The 21,706-nt window shown below is 36.1% G+C and overlaps 1 pseudogene; it reads left to right on the top strand.

Moving 5' to 3' along the window:
• Positions 1-659: 659 nt before the first annotated feature.
• On the top strand, positions 660-6,815 carry LOC126066843 (CBY1-interacting BAR domain-containing protein 1-like; annotated as a pseudogene).
• The last annotated feature ends 14,891 nt before the right edge of the window (positions 6,816-21,706 follow it).

Genomic DNA, 21,706 nt, shown 5'->3' with positions numbered 1-21,706 from the left:
GAAGTTCAGACAGTTCATAAATACATGAAAATTAAACAAACCCATTTCCGTTGAGTGAATTCTGACTCATTGTGACCCTATAGGACAGAGCAGAACTCCCCACAGGGTTTTCAAGGAGTAGCTGACAGATTCGAACTGACAACTTTTTGGTTAGCAGCCAAGCTCAACCATAGCACTACAAGCGCTCTGGAAGTTAAATAATACACTCCTAAGTAACCAATAAGTCAAAGAAGAAACCACAAGGGACATGATAGAAAATAATATTGAGATAAACAAAAATGAAGACACAACATACTAAAACTTATGGGATGCTGCTAAAGCGGAGCTTACAGGGAAATTTATGCCTGTGAATGCCTATATTAAAAAGAAAAATCTCAAATGAATAATGTAACCTTATACTTTAAAAAGAGAAGCAAACTAAACTTAAAACAAATAGAAGGAAATGACAAAAATTAGAGTGAAGAGAAATAAAGAATAGAAGAATAAAGAGAACATTGAAACCAGAAGTTGATTCTTTGTAAAGATCCACAAATTACCAAGCCTTTATCTAGACTAAGAAAAAAAGAGAGAAGATTCAAATTACTAAACCAAGAATAAAGGAGGGAACATTACTCTGACCTTATGGAAATAAAAAGAATTATAAAGGAAGGTTATGAACAATGTACAGCAATAAATTAGATAATCTAGATGAAATGAAGAAAGTCCTAGAAAGACAAAAACAACTGAAACGAATTCAAGTAGAAGTAGAAAATCAGAATATATCTATAACAAGTAAAGAGATTGACTTTGTGACCAAAAACCTACTCACAAAGAAAAGTCCAGGTCCAGATGACATCAGAGGTGAATTCTACCAAATATTTAAAGAATTATTACCTATTTTTCAAAACTTCTTCCAAAATATAGAAGAGGATGAATACTTCCTAACTCATTCCCTGAGGCCCTGACACCAAAACCAGATAAATACATTGCAAGAAAACTACAGACCAATATCACGTATGAATATGCACACAAAAACTCTCAACAAAGTACTAACAAACTGAATCCAGCAACGTATAAAAAGGATTATACACCACAACTAAGTGGGATTTATCCCCAAAATGCAAGGTTGGTTCGACATAAGAAAATCCATGTAATGTTGTTCTTGTTAAAAGCCGCTGAGTCAGTTCTGACTCATAGCGTCCCTGTGTACAAAGGAACGAAACACTGCCTGGTCCTGCGCCATCCTCACAATCGATGCTATGCTTCAGCCCATCGTTTCAACCACTGTCAATCCATCTCGTTGAGGGTCTTCCTCTCTTTCACTGACCCTCTACCAAGCATGATGTCCTCCAGGGACTGATCCCTCCTGATAACATATCCAAAGCACATGAGGCAAAGTCTTGCCATCCTGGCTTCTAAGAGCATTCTGGCTGTACTTCTTCCAAGACAGATTTTTTTGTTCTTTTGGCAATTCATGTGTATTCAATATTTTTTCCAACACTGTAATTCAAAGGCATCAATTCTTCTTCAGTCTACTTATTCATTTTCCATGGCTTTCATTTGGGCTTCAAGATGGGAATGGAGGCTGTGATGGTTACAATTTTGTGTCAACTTGGCTGAGCCGTGACTCTCAGTGGTTTGTAGTCATCCTCAATAATGTGATCTGATGTGATCAATCAGTTGTAAGCACAGTTTCCTCAGAGGTGTGGTCCTCGCCCTATATATATATATATATATATGGATGACTGGCAAAGCTTGCTCACTTGCTCTGGATCCTGCATCTGGCTTGTCATCATATGACCTCTGGTTTTGGGGATTTGAGCCAGCAGCCTGCCATACTGCCTGCCAATTCTGGAATTCTTCAGCCTCTATAGCCTGTGAGCCAGCAGCCTGCCATCTTACCTGCAGATCTTGGAATCGTAAGCCTCTGCAGCCCATGAGCCAGCAGCATGCCATCTGACCTGTCTATCGTGGATTCATCAGCCCTACAGCTACACAAGTCAGGAGAAGCCCCCAGCCTGACGCCTGACCCATGGACTTGGGACTTGCCAGCCTCTACAACCGCGTAAGCTATTTCCTTGAGATAAATCTCTCTCTCTGTGTGTACATATATATACATATACATATATATATATGCTTCATTGGTTTTGCTTCTCTAGAGTACTTAGCTTAAAACGTTTTTAAAGAGGTTCATTAGGCTTTTCTGTATATAAGATTATGTCATCTGTGGCTAGAGAGAGTTTTACTTCTTTATTTTCAATTTGAATGCCTTTTATTTAATTTTCTTAATTGCCCTGGCTAGAAACTCCAGTACAATGTTGATTAGAAGTGGTAAAAAGAGACATCCTTGTCTTGTTCCCAATCTTAAGGGAACAACATCTAGTCTTTCACCATAAAGTATGATATTAGCTGTGAGTTTTTTTTTTTTTTAATTAGGTGCTCTTTATCAGGTTGAGGAAGTTCCCTTCTATTCTTAGACTGTTGAGTGCTTTCATGATGAAAGTGCTCTGAATTCTTTTGATGGTATACCACACTTATACCATATAAATAGAATAAAAGTGTAATATGGTATATTATACTTATTCTATATAAATAGAATAAAAAATCAGTAACCACATGATCATCCCAATAGATGCATAAAAAAGCATTTGACAAAATTTAACATCTTTTCATTATAATATCACTCAACAATCTAGGAATGAAAGGGAACTTCCTCAACCTGATAAAGGGCATCTAATTAAAACAAACAAACAAAACAAAACAAAAAACCACAGCTAACAAACTTTATTGTGAAAGACTAGATGTTTTCCCTTAAGATCAGGAACATAACAAGAATGTCTGCTTTCACCACTTCTAATCAGCACCATACTGGAGGTTCTAGCCAGGGCCATTAAGTAAAAAAATAAAATAAAAGGCATCCAGATTGGAAATAAAGAAGTAAAACTCTCTCTCTAGTCACAGATGACATAATCTTATAACAAAAGTCTAACAAATCTTCTTAAAAAACAATTCAAATTAATAAACGAGTTTACCAAAGTCGCAGGATACAAGATCAATATACAAAAATCAATTGTTATTTCTATACACTTGTAATAAACCATGAAAAAATAAAATTAAGGAACAATTCCATTTACAATAGTATCAAAAAAACTTAGGAATAAATTTAACAAAACTTATACTCTGAAAACTCAAAACTATTATTGAAAGAAATAAAGATCTAAATAAATGGAAAAAACATCCATGTTTATGGAACAGAAGACTTACTATTGTTAAGATGGCAATACTCCCCCAATTGACCTATAGATTCAATGCAATCTTGATCAGAAAGTTCCAAATTGTATCCATTGTAAACATGTGTATCACAAGATAATGTCAGACTTTCAGGGAAAACAAACAAACAAAAAAAAAACCTTCTCTAGTCTTGCAGATTTTGGAAAACAAATTAAACAGGTTTTTTTAATGCAAGACTGCTCTGCAACTTAAATATCCTCATGAGCACTGTGACTCAGCATTTCCTGAAATTATTTAACAACAGAAGTCTTTTTTTTTCATGGATCACGATTAACATATAAAGGGATATTTGTTTCTCCCGCACATATTTTAGAAAATGCTGCTCTAGTGGATACAAACTCTGTTGGTCTACCTCCTCTTCTCTCCCTAGCAAATGCAGTCAGGCAATCTGTCAGGCAAACAGTCAAAAAATCAGGCCCATATGCCTAAGCATGTAAATCTAAGGCTTTTATTAAGTCAAAGCTTCATTTCAGTGTATTTGTTCATGATTATCTCTCAACAGGATAACTGAAATGCTTCATACAACCTGTGTGTCTGAAACGCACACACGCACTCCTTCTTAGTGGTGGTACAATAAGCTTTCATGAGTTTGGAAAGGACATGTACAGATACCAGTGAATAATGAATGGCTTCTCTAATTAACCAAACATTTGCACCACTTCCAAATTGTCTAATAGCTCCCAAGAAAGTAATTAATACAGCAAAACAAGGACACATCAAAATCAACTCAGCAAAATCCAGAGTGTAGGATCTCTATGCTTCAAACGACCTGGGTAATTCAACAAATAAATAGCAAAGATATATAAAGAGAGGTAGGGGAATGTTTAGATTAAGAAAAAATTTTAAAAAACACTTTTTTTAATGGGCAAAATTAAACTACACTGGGTATACACGCTTGGGTGAAAATGTTTAAAGAAATTAAAAAACTCATTATCATAAAAGTCAGGATGGTAGTTGCTTTTACAGAAGAAGGAAGGAATTGTGATTGGGATGGGGCAAGCGGAGTTTCTGAGGTGGCTGCAAAGCTCTATTTCCTGACCTTTGCGATGGCATCCCTTATAACAATTCATTATGCTATAATAATACTTTATGCCATACAGTCAGTCACACATCCCTTAACATCCACGATACGTTCTGTGAAATAGGACATTATGTGATTTGGACATTGTGCAAACACGCCTCAATCGAGAGCAGTAACATTCATTGATTTTCCACCTTCTTGGTGTTTGATAACTTTTTGTTTCACGTCCAAATAGATACTCCTCCTTTGCCACTTGCTGCTGCTATCATTAGCACTGGCTTTGCTGCATTTGGGAGCCATGATACACTTCACAGCAAAATTTTTAAAGAAAATTAAACAGAGAGATAACACTACAACACTCAAGAGACGCACAATACACAAGATTGGATGCTGCTGCCGATGAACAGAAGCATAGACTGTTATACGGTAAACTTTTCATTTTTAAGTAGAAAAAGTTCACATTAAAATAACAATAGAAAGTACAGTACATAAGCCAGTAACATAGGCATTTATTATGATTATCAAGACATATGTATTATAGATTATACATGTACTGTACTATTATATGCCTGGCAGTGTGATCACTCTGTTTAGAAGAGACATGAGATACACGTGCTGCATGAGGAAGCTGTTGTGTTCGCTATGTCCAGTTACTATGTCCATCCACTACGTCCTGATCTCCAACTGGGATTTCTGAATGCTATTATAACCTTATGGGACCACAGCCGTATATGCGGTCAGGTATTGCCCAAACTGATGTTGTGTGGCACATGACTGTATATAATAATTCATGTGTTATATTCATTATGCTATATGTAGTTTTCTGAATGTGTTTTACTCTACGACTAAAAAAAATTTTTTATGTATACATCAAGGAATACATTCTCATTCTTTTTGTTCAGAAAACTGGCCTTCAGTGGGGGAGATCTCAGCATCCTTTCTCCTGATACTCAACACCTTTCCCTGTTACCACATTAAAACATAACATTTCCATAGGCAGTAGAAGACATGTGCACATACCCTTCCAACAACAGTGCTTTTTCTCCTTTGTTCTTCATGTAAGAGCCAAATAAAGTATGCATATGGCACGCAACTGTTTTTTTTTAAACCACTCTAATTAGTTCTTTACTGAAGCCATTGAAGTTTACTACAAGGTTACCCTTTTTTTTTTTCAATGCAACAAGACATTCATAATATGCTCCTTGCAAGGTATGTAATTCAGTTTTACCCTGTACAATAATTGAATTGAATTTCTGATGCTGTAAATAATTAAATACTTGGACATGGAAGAACAAGTGATTCAAAAGTTGACTGGAATGATATAAAATATCAAAAATATTGAAAATGTGTTGCAAAATGTTTAGAAATAGACTTTTTATTATGCCCAGCATAATACAAATGTGTCTTAATCTAAATATTATCTTAAACACTTGAAAATTCCTAAACTCAAATTCAGTTACACACAACTAAACACAGAACATGAACTGTTTAGGAGCTGAAGAGAAATAAAATATGCTAAACTATAAAACACATGTCTACCCACCTTCTTATTCTTAGACATATGTGATGTGATTGATTGCCAACAGGATTAAATATTCACTATCCAAATTTAACCCAATATAACAATTCTTCCCAACATCCGTGCCATTGCTGGGTCGCCGCCCAGGGTCCTCCTCAGTGCGTGAGGCAAGCTGTTGAGGCGCAGCCAGGGAAAACCGGGATGCTCAAACCAGACAACTGCAAAATCCTGTCACAAATGTGGGGAAGCATTTTGGAGAGCTATGCCAAATCTTTGCTGCTTATATGAGTAAAACTGCCCAACTGCGAGACAAAGCAGACCTCCTGGTGAGTGTAATCGAAGTGTATGCCTCTACAGGGACCCCAAATTTAAAGCAGGGCCTGAAAAAACTTTGCTGATGAGTTTGCCAAACTTCAGGATTATCGACAAGCAGAGGTTGAGAGACTTGAAGTCAAAGTAGTTGAACCTCTGAATGCTTGTGGAACTACTGTAAAAACTAAGCAGGATAACCTCAAAGCAACATTAGTAGCAAGGCAACGAGAAGCTAAGCAGTTAACACAGAAGAAACATGTCAGCAAAACGTGCCTGATCAACATGTTATGTCACAGGCAGAAACAGAATTACAGAGAGCTACACTGGACACCATCTGAACAACTCATCACCTGGAGGAAACTATTGACAACTCTGAAAACCAGAAAATAAAGAATGTATTTTTAGAAGTTATCTCTATTGAAATGTTATTTCGCTGCAAAGCTTTAGAGGTCTACACTGCTGCCTACCAAAATATAGAAAAGGTTGATGAGGAAGGAGATTTAGAGGTTCGCCAAAACTCAGAGATATTTAGATATTTTAAGAGCAAATTCAAAGTCACCTCTCCAGAGATCACTGTCAGCTACGTGTGTATCTGGAACATGAAAGGTATCTACTTGTTGACTAAGAAAACATCAACAAACAGATGATGATGACGAAGGTGATGAAGTCTTAGACATTACAGAAGAAAATTAATTTTCTTAAGTATACTCTACATTTCTACTTTCATCTTAAAATGATTCAGAATCCAGAATTACTAAATTGTAAAACTTCAAAATAGCTTGATACGTTAAACCTCAAAATGAAAAGCTACTGGAAATGTAAAAATAACTAAAGGAAATTTATGCTGACCAAAAATGAAGGTTTTAAAAAAATATTACACACTAGTCATTTCAATGTCCTACCTAGTTGTATATCATCTTCTTGTGTAAATTTCATTTTTAAGATTATTTATTTCAAAGTATTTCATATTAGTGTAGTGTACCTGGTAGAGATTGTTGTAAGTGGGTGACAAAAACCAAAAGATCTAACAGTTCCATGTAGCTTCTTTTAGGTGAAGACTCCATGCTTTCATCAGTAGAAAAGTCTCCCCTCTTATCTAGCTGTCTGGTTAAACACAAAGTCTATTCTGTGAAATCTTAAGTTAGGAAAGGCAAATTTTCTTTTTTTTTTTTTTTAGCCTTTACTAAAACCTGAAGTTTCATCATTTGACCTATAAATTTACTTTCAACAACAATGGAATCAAACAGAATTTAAAAAATGGGACGCCAAGATATCAGATGTCAGATAGAGTGCCTTGCAGCAGACCAGTGCTCCCATTGAGAACAATCAGAAAAATTGGGTAAACAGAAAAAGAAACTATTTGAAAGAATAGGAGAGATAATGAATTAGCCAGGACTTGAGGGTCTACAATTTGGAAACACCAGAAGAAAACTGACATAAGTCACTTCTCCTCTGAGGGGATTTTCCAATTCTTGGAAACATTATCAGGCTCAGAAGACAAGCAAAAGGCGGCAGCTAAGCCACCAGAGTTTTAAGTAAATTCATAGGAATACAGAGGCAAAATTTGAGGTTGATACTGCTAAGGCAACCAGGATGTGCCAATACCAAACACTGATTGTCCCCTCAAGGCATTTGCTGAATAATCTATGTAGGGCAAAAGACTAACAAGCATAGCCAAAAGCAGCTAAAAAATAGAGTGAAGGCTTTGACAGTCTCAGGGTATTGGAGTTATAAAATTGGAGTTTCAAGACTTATTGAGGAAAAGGTCCCTAGGAAACAACACAGGCTGTTAGTTAGGACCTTGAAGGACTAGGGAAAGAAAGAGGAAGACCAAGATGAAGGCTGCAGAAGAACTTCAGGTCAACTCAGATTTTGATTGGTTTGAGGTGATCAGGCCCTCTGCTACCTTCTAGAGAATAGAAGAGTCCTCCACGAAGGAGAAAACATTATTCAGCGCCCCTAAAATTCTCATATGCAATGTCCACATTTATTCAAACTTGCAAAGCATAGCAAGAAACAGAACCAAAAAAAAAATAGATACTGCATGTTTACACAGCCTTACGCAAATAGCGTTTGCCAACCCACCGCGCCCTCCTCCTGTGAGATATTTTTGTAAGCGTGCTATGCTATTTTTACAGCTACATGTAAAAAAATTAGCATAAGTGCACTTACGAAAATACCTTGAAGGGGAGGGCATGGTTGGCAAACAAACATAGAAGGCACACGTTATTTGCATAAAAATACGGTAATAGAAACAGATACACAGCTGACCCAGATGTTAGAGTTGTCTACCAATGACTTTTAAATAATTGTGATTATTAACACATTCAAGAAAACAGATGACAAGAGAAAGCATTTCAAAAAGAAATTGCATGATGGAAAAACATAACTAAAATTTAAAACTCAATAGGTAGGTTAACAGCAGACAGACCTCAACTCGAGAGATTTTGTGATCTGGTAGATTGGTCTGTAGAAAATACAAGCAAAGCAAAAAAAATTATGAATAAAAAATAGAACATAACAGACATGTGGAGTATGATAACAGGCTTTTAATGTACATGTAATGGAGTCCAGATGGAGAGGAGAGAATGCAGTAAAAGCAATATTTGAAGAGATACTGGCAGAGATGTTTCCAAAACTGCTGAAAGATGCCAAGTTACATATTTAAGAGCCAGTATGACCTCATACAGGATAAATATAACAACAACAAAAAAAACCTAGGAACATCATAATAAAACCGCTGAAAACCAAAAAAAAAAGAGAGAATCTTAAAACTAGGCAAAGAATAAAAGTCACATTTCCTTCAACAGAAATGATGGAACCCACAAGATAGTGGTACAATTTCTCAAAAGTGTTGAAAGAGAATAAACTACCAATGTAGATTTCTATACAAAGCAAAAATATCTTTTTAAAATGGAGGTGAAATAAAGACATTTCCAGACAACAAAAAATGAGAAAAGTTGTCGTGAGCATAAATGCACCAAAAAAAAAAGAAAAAAGAAGGTGAGTTCTTTGGGCAGAAGAAAACTGACTTTGATCCCAGATGGAAACATGAAAATGTAGGAAGAAATGAAGACTGATAGAATGTGTAATAAAGGTGCGCTTAAACCTAAATGAATTTGACTACTCAAGCAATAATAATATTTATTTATTTATTATAATCCTGTAATAATAATATGGGATTTAAGATACATGTAAAACCAAAATTCAGGACAACCATAATTTTAAAAAGCAGGAAGAATAAATGGTAACGGACCGTTCTGAGGTTCTAACATTATCTAGCATTAAAAGGATCATAAGGAGATATTTTAACAACTTTATCTATGAAATTTAAAACTTCACATGAAATGGACAAAGTGCTTAGAAATTATGACTCATCAAAACTTAGTGCCCTGATGGTGTAGTGGTTAAGAGCTCAGCTGCTAACCAAGAGATTGGCGGTTTGAATCCACCAGTGCTCCTTGGAAATCATATGCGGTTGTTCTACTCTGTCTAAATCTTATACCTATTAAAGAAATTGATTCTGTAATGAAAAAAAAAAAAAGCCTTTCCACAAGGAAACCTCCAAGTTCTAATAGCTTCACTGGTAAAAATTTCCAAATATTTTTAGAAAATACCAATCTTACAGAAACTGTTCATGGAATTGAACAGAAAAAATGCTTCCTGACACATTGTATGAGGCCAGAATAATCTTGTTACAAACATCTGACAAGGACATTATAAGCAAGGAAAACTAAAGGTTATCTGCCTTGTGAACAAGATGCGAAAGAAAAAATATTCTTTCAAAGGACATCAAACTTAGCAACAAATAAAAAAATACTGCAAATATTACAAACAAGCAGGGCCTATTTTATAAATGCAAAGTTGGTTTAACGTGGAAAAAAAAATCAGCCAATCTAACTTACCACATTAACAGAAAAAGAAGAAAAATCCTATGATCAACTCAAGAGATACAGGAAAAAGCATGCATTCTTTTTTTCATACATCTATTCATAACTAAAAGAATTAATAAAATTTCTTACCAAACTAAGAGTAAATGTGGGAATCTTCTTAAACTAATAAGGAATATCAACATAAAACCTATAAGGAACAACAATGATGAAACATTACAAGCTTCTTCCTTAAAGTTGGAGATGAGCTCAAGATGCTAGATACCACCACTTGTATTAAACATTGTGCTGAAGGCTAAATAATGACATGGCTCTGAAAAAAATGTAACTGTACGGATTTGAAAAGATGAAGTGTCACAATGCACAATTTACATGATTTTCTATGAAGAAAATCCAAAAGCATTTATAATTTGGAATTAATACATGAACTCGCTCTATATCCTGGGTACAAGCTAACATACAAACATCAATTTTCTCAACAAAAAGAAAAAAATTTTTTAAGGGATACTATTTATAATAACATCCAAAAGCCTCAAATATCTAGGAATAAATCTAACAAAAGATGTACAAAACCTCTGCACAGAAAACTATAAAACATTGCTGAGAAAAATCAATGAAAGCCTAAAAAAAAAACCATGGCCATCCAGTGATTCTGACTCGTATGATCATGAATTGCAAACTTCAATATTGTAAATATGTCCATTCTTCACTGGTCTGTAGATTCAATGCAATTTCAATCAAAATCCCAACAGATAATTTTTCATATATTGACAAGATAATCCTAACGTTTAAATGTTGTTAGGTGCGGTCGAGTTGCTTCCACCTCATAGCAACCCTGTGTACAACAGAACAAAACACTGCCCGGTCCTGTGCCATCCTCATTTAAATAGAAATGCATAAAACAAAAATGATAACCAATCTTTGAAAAGAAAATGCTCTATTTTGAGCATTATTTTTATTTGATGTGATATTATTTTTACACAGTTTTTTTGTTTGTTTGATTACAACAATGGAGAATTTAATTCCTTGCCTTTTGTCTCTAATGCAGGAACATAAGTATAATTAGGGCCTGAGGGATTTGATGGGAATGATCCAGAAGTCCTAATCTATGGTTCTACTTAGCCAGAATCTGCTTACTCAATTTAGGAAACACACAGAATATAAAAAATTAATAAGTAAAATCTTTAAGATCTCATAAAACAAATGCGATGCTTGTAGGCAGGCATAAATTTGTTTGGATTTTGGCTCTACCACTTAAGGGCTGCCTCACCTGGGCAAGTAATTTAATCTTTCAGGGTCTCAATTTCCTCAACAGTAAAAATTAAGTTTATTATTCCTCCTTAGAAGTGTAGTTGTGAGGAAAAAAGATAAAATTCAAAGGAATGTAAAGTTTCCTGGCAAAGAGAAGATATTCAGTGTTCCTTTCCTTTCTTCTTTTTTTTTTTTTCTTCTCACTTCAGGTCACCCGGCTGTCCTTGCCATAGTTATTGCTGAAAATTATCAACTAGATATCAAATCATTATCCTAGTTAAGTGGCAATTAAACTCACAGTTCCAACTTGGATGAAAAAAAGTAAAACTATTCCATTTCTCTTTTCCCTCTTTATTGTAAATGCTGCCAAGAATTTTTTTTTAATTGTAGGGAAAGGGAAATCTGTACTTTGAAATTCACCAATATTTGCTTTGGGACCTGAATTTGTATCTACATCTTTGGATATCAGATACCAAGCTTGATCCTTAAGAGATAATGAAACCTTGAACCAATGTGTAAAAAGTTTCTATTTTAATGTCATCACTAATCAATTGACGGTGGCCACCTGGAGCAATGTATAGAAACGGATTCTGAGATGCAGTCTAAGCTCACCAGAAAAAGAAGAACCATCTGCTATGGATGTGGGAGGTGGGAATGGCAGCATGTATGTCACGCTTGTTACAATCCTCCCTACCCCCGTGCTGCGTATTATTTTGGAATATGAGAAATTCTCTTAATGTAAAAAATGTTTTTTCAGGCTTCCACATGCTAGAATAATTGTACTTGGTTACAAAGTCTAACAAGGACCTTATAAGAAAGGAAAGCATATTGAATAACAAAATAACATGATCACCAGGAGTTATGATGTTTAAAATTATTTGTATTTAATTAACGAAATAAACTAGCATACATTTGAAAAATAATTTTATTTTACATGTTTATGGCATACGGCAGTGGGTTTTATAGCATATTATTCATTCACACTGCTGACAATCTTTTCGTATTCATAAGAATTTGAAGGCTACATGCAATAACACTACACCCTATGAGTTTTTATACTCCATATTCTACAAAAAATCCCTGTATGTAATATTTTTCAGAATTAAGAAAAGCTGTGGATTTTTTTTTTAATGGATAAAAAATAAAGTGAGAAAGTTCTAAAATGAGCCCATGGCACTATTCTGTATACTGTAATGGTATGTGCATATGCAAAGCTCATCCATTCAACAATATTACGATTCAGGTTTATTTCAGGATGGAGTTGGTCTCATGTAATAGAAATGGATAGAGGAACACCCCTAAGAATGTATACATTACCAAGTCCAAGTCCTCCCTTACATTAAATACGTATGTAGTGCCTTCCCATTTAATCGAACATACTGACATCCTGAAAGCATTGATACTGCAAGACCAGAATTTCAGGAATTTGATGGGGCATACTGTATAAAATCACACAGAATCAGCCACACAGATCAAATGAGGTCCCAAACGCCAAACGTACAGAATCATGCTGCTACCAGCTCATCTGCATCTCCACAAGCAAGTTCCAAAAAATAAAGCAAATTAAACCAAAATAGACAGTTGATCTTTCTTGCAGCCCCATGATTTATAATTACTGAAATTTGATCTTGGCTTCCTGGTAAGATGAAAAATATAATACATCTCCTATATTTTAGGAGCTTTCATGTTGACACATTAGCACATTTTTAGTTGCTTAAATGTATCTATGAAATATGTTTTTTCCCTGTTATTTGGCAATTTGAGACAGAATTTTTTCAAACTTTCCGATATCATCACTCTACGCACACTAGTCTGTCCTGAGCTTAAACAGAAAGGAGAATGCTGCCAAAGCTAATGAACCATGACAGAAGAGAACAATTCTCCCAGGGAGACATTAGCCAATGAAAATTTCAGTAGTTTATATTAAGCATCCACAAATCCTCTGGTTGTTGGAGAAAAAAAATAACTCCCAGTCTTTGCTGTGATTTTTTTTTTTAATCATTTTATTCCTTGCCTGCATAATAAGGCCTTTTTTTTTTTTTTTTTTTTTTTTCAGTTAAGGCACAGATTTAGCTCAGGGGCTCAGCAGATTCATGGGATCATAATTTTCCCCAGCAAATCAAAACCAAACCCGCTGCTGAGTAGATTCTGACTCATAGTGACCCTGTAAGACAGAGCAGAACTGCCCCACAGGGTTTCCAAGGCTGTAAATCTTTACAGGAGCAGACTGCTAGTCTTTCTGCCACAGAGAACTGGTGGGTTCCAACACCAACCTTTTGGTTAGCTGTCAGCACTTTAACCACTGTGCCACCATGACTCCTTTCCCCAGCAAAAGCATCTATAATTCATTGGACAATATGTGACCTGATAAAATTTTTGATGCCCTCAGCTAGTCATAATTTTAGTTATCACATGCCATTTTAATGTCGGAGCCCTGGTGGTGCAGTGGTTAAGAGCTCAGCTGCTAACTAAAAGGTCCGGAGTTGGAATTCACCAGCTGCTCCCTGGAAACCCTATGGGGCAAGTTCTACTCTGTCCTATAGGGTTGCTATGAGTCGGAATCAACCCCACTTGGCAATGGGCTTGGGGCTTGGATTTGAACGTCAGCTTAGACCATATAACCTTCCTGTTTAGGTTTTTTGTTGCTTTTTTAAATACAACACTGCACAGTTTCTGGACTTCAGTACAGAGCTTCTGATTTTAAAATTATTAGTCAAGAGTGTTTTTTTTCTCCGAAGAATGAATCATGTATGGAATTAAAATCACTTTGGAGTTCAAGAAAGTAACACCCACGAGAACTTGCAGGTATGTTGACTGATATATTGACTGCCTAACTATGTGCAAGGCATTGTTCGAGATTGGGAGACCGTATCTGTGCATATGATGCAGTCACTGTCCTCAGAAGCCTTCCGTATGACTTTCTCAAACTATTTTATTAAGTTCAACAATGACTCATTTACTATAAGGAGGACCTTTCACAACATTCATTGGATATTCAGTTCTTGCCTTAAAATGATTAGGATCTTTTTTCCAAATAGTTTTTCTAGTCAAGTTATAATATACATAGAAAATTACAAGTGTCTGTGGTTCCAAATAAGTACATTATTAGTGTACTTTCTTGTTTCACCTTCTTAACTAGAAAGACTTTTAAGGCAATGGCTTTGTGATTCTTCTTTTTTATATTTCTAATGGAGTCCCTAGGTGTTACAAACGGCTAAGGGCTCAACTACTAATCAAAAGGATGGTGGTTCAAACCTACCCAGACACACCTCAGAATAAAGACCTGGTGATCTGATTATGAAAAGTCACAGACTCGAAAACCCTAAGGAGCACACACAGTTCTACTCCGCAAAACCTGGAGTCACCACCATGGGTCGGAATCAACTTGATGGCAACTGGTTTTAATGCCACACCTAATTCAAACACATATTTCTTGGAAATATACACCTAAGGAGCCTACGTGATTACTGTGGGAAATGGAAAGTTTTTTTTGTGTGTGTGTGTGTGTGTGTGTCCATGGAGCTTCCACGACCTTGCCTTGCACAAGTTGTGCCGGCTTAACCAGTATTGTGTACTGTCTTACCCTTCACCAAATTTACCACTTATCTATTGTCTATTTAGTGTTTTTCCACCCCATCCCTCCCCTCCCTTGTAACCATCAAAAACTATTTCTTTTTGTGTGTAAACCTTCTCATGAGTTTTTATAGTAGATGTCTCATACAGTATTTGTCCTTCTGTGACTGACTTATTTCACTCAGCATAATCCCCTCCAGATCCATCCATGTTGTGAGGTGCTTCACAGATTCATCGTTATTCTTCATCGTTGCTTAATACTCCACCATGCGTATGTACCACAGTTTGTTTATCCATTGATCTGTTGATGTGCATCTAGCTGGTTTCCAATTTTGGCTATTGTGAATGATGCTGCAATGAACATGGGTGTGCATATGTCTATTCAGGCGATGGCTCTTATTCCTCTAGGATATTGCTGGACCATGTGTTATTTCTATTTCTAGGTTTCTAAGGAAGCACCATATTGTTTTGCAAAATTGTTGAATCATTTTGCATTCCCACCAGCAGTGCACAAGAGTTCCAATCTCCCCGCAGCCTCTCCAGCATTTGTTATTTTCTGTTTTGTTTTTTTTTTTGATTCATGCCAGTAATGCCTGAGTAAGATGGTATCTCATTGTGGTTTTGATTTGCATTTCTCTAACTCTGGTGGTGTAGTGGTAAAGAGCTACAGCTGCTAACCATAAGGTCAGCAGTTCGAATCCACCAGGTGCTCCTTGAAAACCCTATGGGGCAGTTCTACTCTGTCGCTATGAGTTGGAATTAACTAGACAGCAATGGTTTTTTTGGTTTTTAATGGCTAGTGATCGTGAGCATTTCTTCATGTGTCTGTTAGCTGCTTAAGTATCTTCTTTGGTAAAGTGTCTGTTCATTTCCTTTGCCCATTTTTTAATTGGATCATTTGTCTTTTTGTTGTAGACGTGTTGGATTTTCCTTAGATTTTAGAAATTAGACCTTTGTCGGATTTGTCCATAGCCAAATATTTTTCCCCAGTCTATAGGTTCTCTTTTTACTCTTTTAGTGAAGACTTTTGATGAGTGTAAGTGTTTAATTTTTAGAAGATCCCAGTTATCTAGCTTATCTTCTGGAGTTTGTATGCTGTTAGTTATGGTTGTATCCTGTTAATGCCATGTATAAGGGCATTTAGCATTGACTCTATTTTTTCTTCTATGATCTTCATATTTGAGGGTTTTATATTTAAGTCTGATCCATTTTGACTTAATTTTTGTGTATGGTATGAGGTATTCGTCATGTTTCACTTGTTTGCAAATGGACATATAGTTTTGCCAACACCATTTGTGAAAAAAACTGTCTTTTCCCCCATTTGATGGGACTTTTTGGCCCCTTGTTGAAGATCAGGTGACCATAGGTGGATGATTTGCACCTGGGTTCTTAATTCTGTTCCATTGGTCAATATGTCTGTCGTCATACCAGTACCAGGCTGTTTTGACTACTGTAGCTGTATAGTAGCTTCTGAGATCAGGTAGTGGGAGTTCTACTTTTTTCTTCTTCAATAGTGCTTTATTTATCCAAGGCCTCTTCTGTTTCCATATAAAGTTAATGATTAGTCTTTCCATCTCTTTTTAAAGAATGCTATTGTTATTTGGGTTGGGATTGCACTGTATTTGTAGATTGCTTTGGATAGGATTGCCATTTTCACAATGTTGAGTCTACCTATCCATGAACATGGTATGTTTTTCCATTTATGTAGGTCTCTTTTGGTTTCTTGCAGTAGTGTTTTGTAGTTTAATTTGTATAGGACTCTTACATCCCTGGTTAGATTTTTCCTAAGTATTTTGGGTTTTTTTAGGGGTTATTATAAATGGTATTGTTTTCCTGATTTCCTTTTCATCGTTCTCTTTATTGGTGTATAGGAATCCAACTTGTATCCCACTACTCTGCTGAATCTATTAGTTCCAATAGTCTTCTCATGGAGTCTTTTGGGTTTTCTATGTATAGTATCATAACATCCACAAATAGAGACAGTTTTACTTCTTCATTACGAATTTGGATGCTCTTTATTTCTTTTTCTTGCCTTATTGCTCTAGCTAGGACTTCAAGCACAATGTTAAACAGAAATGGTGATTAAGGGCATCCTTGTCTTGTTCCTGTTTTCAAGGGGAATGTTTTCAGTCTCTCTCCATTAGTATGCTGTTGGCTGTTGGTTTTGTATAGATACCCTTTATTATGTTGAGGAATTTCCCTTCTATACCTATTTTATGGAGAGTTTTTATCAGGAATGGGTGTTGAACTTTGTTGAATGCCTTTTCTGCATAGATTCAGATGATCATGTGATTCTGTTCTTTTATTTATGTGGTGGATTAGATTGATGGATTTTCTAATATCGAAACATCCTTGTGTACCTAGTATGCATCCTACTTGGTCATGGTGTATTATTTTTTTGACATGATGCTGAATTCTATTGACTAGAATTTTGTTGAGAATTTTTGCTTTGATATTCATGAGAGATATTGGTCTGTAATTTTCTTTTTTTGTGGTGTCTTTGCCTGGTTTTGGTACCAGGGTTATGCTGGCTTCATAGAATGAATTGAGAAGTATCCCTTCTTTTTCTATGTTCTGAAATTGAGTAGTACTGGTGTAAGCTCTTCTCTGAATGTTTGGTAGAATTCTCCAGTAAAGCCATCTGGGCCAGGGCTTTTTTTTCTGGGGAGTTTTTTTTATCACCTTTACAATCTATTCTCTTGTTATGGGTCTGTTCAGATTTTCAACATCATTTTATGTTAGTTTAGGTAGGTAGTGTGTTTCTAGAAATTTATCCATTTTCTTCAGGTTTTCAAATTTGTTGGAGTAGTTTTTCATAGTACTGTGTTACAATCCTTTTTATTTCAGTTGGGTCTGTTGTAATGTCGCCCATTTCATTTCTTATTTGGGTGATTTGCATCCTCTCCTGTTTTAATTTTGTCAGTTTGACCAGTGGGGTTTGTTGATTTTCTTGATTCTTTCAAAGATTGTTTTTCTCTTCTCTATGTCATTTATTTCTGTTCTGATCTTTATAATTTCCTTTCTTTTGGTGGCTGTGGGCTTCTTTAACTGTTCTCTTTCTGTTTGCTGGAGTTGTGTAGCTAATGTTTTGATTTTGTTCCTTTCTTCTTTTTTGATGTGTGTCTATTGCTACAAATTGGCCTCAGAGCACTGCCTCTGCTGTGCCCAGAAGGTTTTGGTATGATGTGTTTTCATTCTTACTTGATCCTAGGAATTTTTTTATTCCATCTTTGATTTCTTCAATTACCCAATGGTTTTTAAGCAGGGTGTTATTCAGTTTCTATGAATTGACTTTTTTTCTTTGCTCTTTCTGTTGTTAATTTCTACTTTGACGGTGTTGTGATCAGAGAAGATACTTTGTATTATATCAATGTTTTCGGTTTTGTTGAGGGTTGCTTTGAGTCTAAGATGTGGTCTATTCTGTAGAACATTCCATGCACATTGGAAAAGAATGTGTACTTTGCAGCTGTTGGGTGGAGTGTTCTGTATCTGAGTTCAAGTTGGCTGACTGTGGCCTTCAGATCTTCTGTATCTTTGCTAAGTTTCTTTCTAGATTTTCTGTCCTTTACCAAGAGCAGTGTGTTGAAGTCTCCTACTATTATTGTGGAACTGTTAGTCTCTCTTTTCAGTGCTGTTAGAGTTCATTTTATGTATTTTGGAGCCTTGTCATTGGGTGCGTAGATATTTATTATGGTCATGTCTTCATAACGGATTATCACTTTAATCATTATATAGTGCCCTTCTTTGTCTTTTATGGTGAATTTTGTTTTAAAGGCTTTTTTACTTGTGATTAGCATTGCCACTCCTGCTCCTTTTTGGCAGCTGTTTGCTTGATATATTTTTTGCCATCCTTTGATTTTTAGTAAATTTACATCTTTGTTTCTAAGGTGTGTCTATTGTAGACAGCATATTGATGGATTCTGTTTTTTATCCATTCTGTCACTCACTGTCTCTGGAAACCCTGGTGGTGCAGTGGTTAAGTGTCACGGCTGCTAACCAAAGGGTCAGCAGTTCGAATCCACCAGGTGCTCCTTGGAAACTCTATGGGGCAGTTCTACTCTGTCCTATAGGGTCGCTATGAGTCAGAATCGACTTGACGGCACTCGGTTTGGTCTGATTCGTCACTCTCTCTCTCAATGAGTGCATTCAGGCCATTTACATTCAGTGTAATTATTGATAGGTGTGAGTTTATTGCTGTTGTTTTGTAGTGCCTTTTTTGTGGTGCTGACGTTTTCTTTGTTCCTCTTATTCTCCTGTTTTCAATTCTTTGTGTGTGGATTTTTTTTTCATTTCTTTTGTTTTTGTAGATTTTGTTTTTACTGAGACTTTATGTTTTTCTTCTGTATTTTGATGAGTAGGTTTGTTAACTTCCTTTGTCATTATCTTGAAATTTACCCTTATCTTCCTAAGTTTGAGCAAGTCTTTTATTTGTATTGTGTTGCCTTCCTCTCCATTAGAAAGTTCTATATCTAAACCATTTATTCTGTATTTTATTGTTCTGAAGTTGTTGTCATTTACAGATTAACCTCTCTGGTTCCCTGCTGTAAATTTTTTTGTTTTGAATAATCCTTGAGAGTTCGTTTCCTAGGTTGGTACCTGGCTGGTTGTGATCCTGAATCCTAGATTCAGGCTGTGGTCCGATGTTGTTTGTTCTCAGACTGAAGAACTCGCTTTAATAATTCTTGTAAGTTTAGTTTGGTTTTTACATAATTTCTTAACTTCTGTTTATCTGGAAATGTCTTAATTTTACCATCATATCTGAACAAGAGATTTGCAGGATATATCATTCTTGGTTAGCAATTTTTTTCTTTCAAGGTTTTATATATGTCATCCCATTGCCTTCTTGCTTGCATGGATTCTGCTGAGTAATCAGAGCTGAGTCTTATTTCCACTCTGTATGTGACTTTTCATTTTTCTTGAGCTGCTCTCAGGATTCTTTCTTTGTCTTTGGTTTTAGCAAGTGTCATTATCATACACCTTGGTGCTTTTCTTCTGGGGTCTATCCTATATGGAGTTGAGCTTCTTGGATGGTCAGCTTTTCATCTTTCATGATATTAGGGAAGTTTTCTGTCAGCAATCCTTCAATGATCCTCTCTGTGTTTTCTGTTTTCTCTCCCTGTTCTGGAGCTCCGATCACTCGTAAAGTTTTGCTTTTGATTGTATCCCACATCATTCTCAGGGTTTCTTCATTTTTCTTTGTTTTTCTGACTTTTCCTCAAATAAAGTGGTATCCAAATATTTGTGTTCAATTTTGCTGATCCTGTCCTCCATTGTTTCAAACCTGCTCATCAGACCTTCTAGGATACAGTCCATTTCTGACATCTTGTTGTTCTTCTTTTGGATTTCTAATTATTGTTTTTTGTATGATTTCTAGTTGTGAATATATTTTGACATTTTGTTCCTGTATTATTTTCCTGAATTCTTCCATTGTTTTCTGTCTTCTCCATTATTTTTCTGCCTTTTCCATGAGTTTGTCTATTTTTTCCTCATTTTTGTCTGCTTTTTGCTTCAACTCTTGGATAGCTCTGTATATTTGAATTCTCTACTGGTAGTTCCTGTGCCTTTTCTTCTACTGGAAAGTCATCTGGCATTTTATTTTGGACACTTACTGGAACCATCCTGTCTTTTTTTTTTTTTTTTAATGTTTTGATATTATCTGCTGTCTTTGGGACATTTCAGTAGTTACTTTCTTCATCTGTTGATTGTAGGTTTGTCTGTTTCATCCTGCTTTTTTCTTTTATTTGGTTATGTCTGAGCAGGCAGCGTGTGCATTCTTTGTTGCTTGCTAGTCTGTGAGCACAATACTTTTCACCGCCTTATCCAATGGGCAGGTCCAGTTGCTCTGTTATGGTGCAGCAGGGCAGGTCCAGTGGGTGCTCTGTTTTCTGGGAGTTCCGTGAAGCCGCTTTCCCATACTCCCTGTCCACTGATCTCTGACAGGAGTCCAAGATGGCAAATTCATACTGTGTTAGCTGATAATGGACCTCCACTCTATAACTCTCTTCGCTTTCTGTTCTCTGTTAGTTTATTTCATTTGGTGCTTCATTGAGTTATCTCTTCATTTGATGGTCAGGGTTTCAGGACTGACGTTTGTTTCTGTTTTACTTAGTTTTTCAGGTCTTTGCTGTGGAAGGATGGTGCGGTGGCTTCTGTCTAGAGCGCCATGTTGGCTCCACCTCATGGAAAAGATTTCTTCCAGTAAAGTGAAACTTGTTTGGGTAAGAAAAAAACTTCCTATTTGTTTAAGATATCATTGGTTAGTTTTTTGGTTCTATAGAGCCTAAAATTAAATATGTATCATTATTTCAAAGATGACTTAATCTTAAATCCAAAAGGAATTATGCCCTGCAGAACTGAGCAATATTGTTACGTGTCAACTTTGCTAGCTAGGCCATGATTTTCAGTGGTTTGGCACTTATTATGTAATCATCCTTCATTTTGTGATCTGATGTTAGCTGTCAATCAGTTGAATGGGGCGTTTACTTGGAGGCGTGACCTGCATCCAATATATATGGATGTTCTGGCAAAGCTTGCTCTCTCTCAATTCTGCATTTGCCTCATCACACTCTGACCTCCAATTTATGGGACCTGAGACAGCAGCCTGAAGCCTGACCTGTAGATTTTGAATTTACCAGCTCCCAAAAACCCATGAGCCAGCAGCCTACTGACTGACCTGCAGATTTTGGATTTGCCAGCCCCAGCTACCCTGTGAGTCAGGAGAAGCCTCCAGCCTGCCATTGACCCAGGGATTTGGGACTTGCCAGCCTCCACAATGGCATGAACCATTTCCTTGAAATAAATCTTTTTTATATGTATTTAATACTTCTCTATATGTATTTATACATATACTTCACTGGTTTTGCCTAAGAC

Source organism: Elephas maximus, chromosome 2 (assembly GCF_024166365.1).
Source record: "Elephas maximus indicus isolate mEleMax1 chromosome 2, mEleMax1 primary haplotype, whole genome shotgun sequence".
NCBI lineage: Eukaryota > Metazoa > Chordata > Mammalia > Proboscidea > Elephantidae > Elephas > Elephas maximus.
This window is presented reverse-complemented; position numbering and strand designations above follow the sequence as displayed.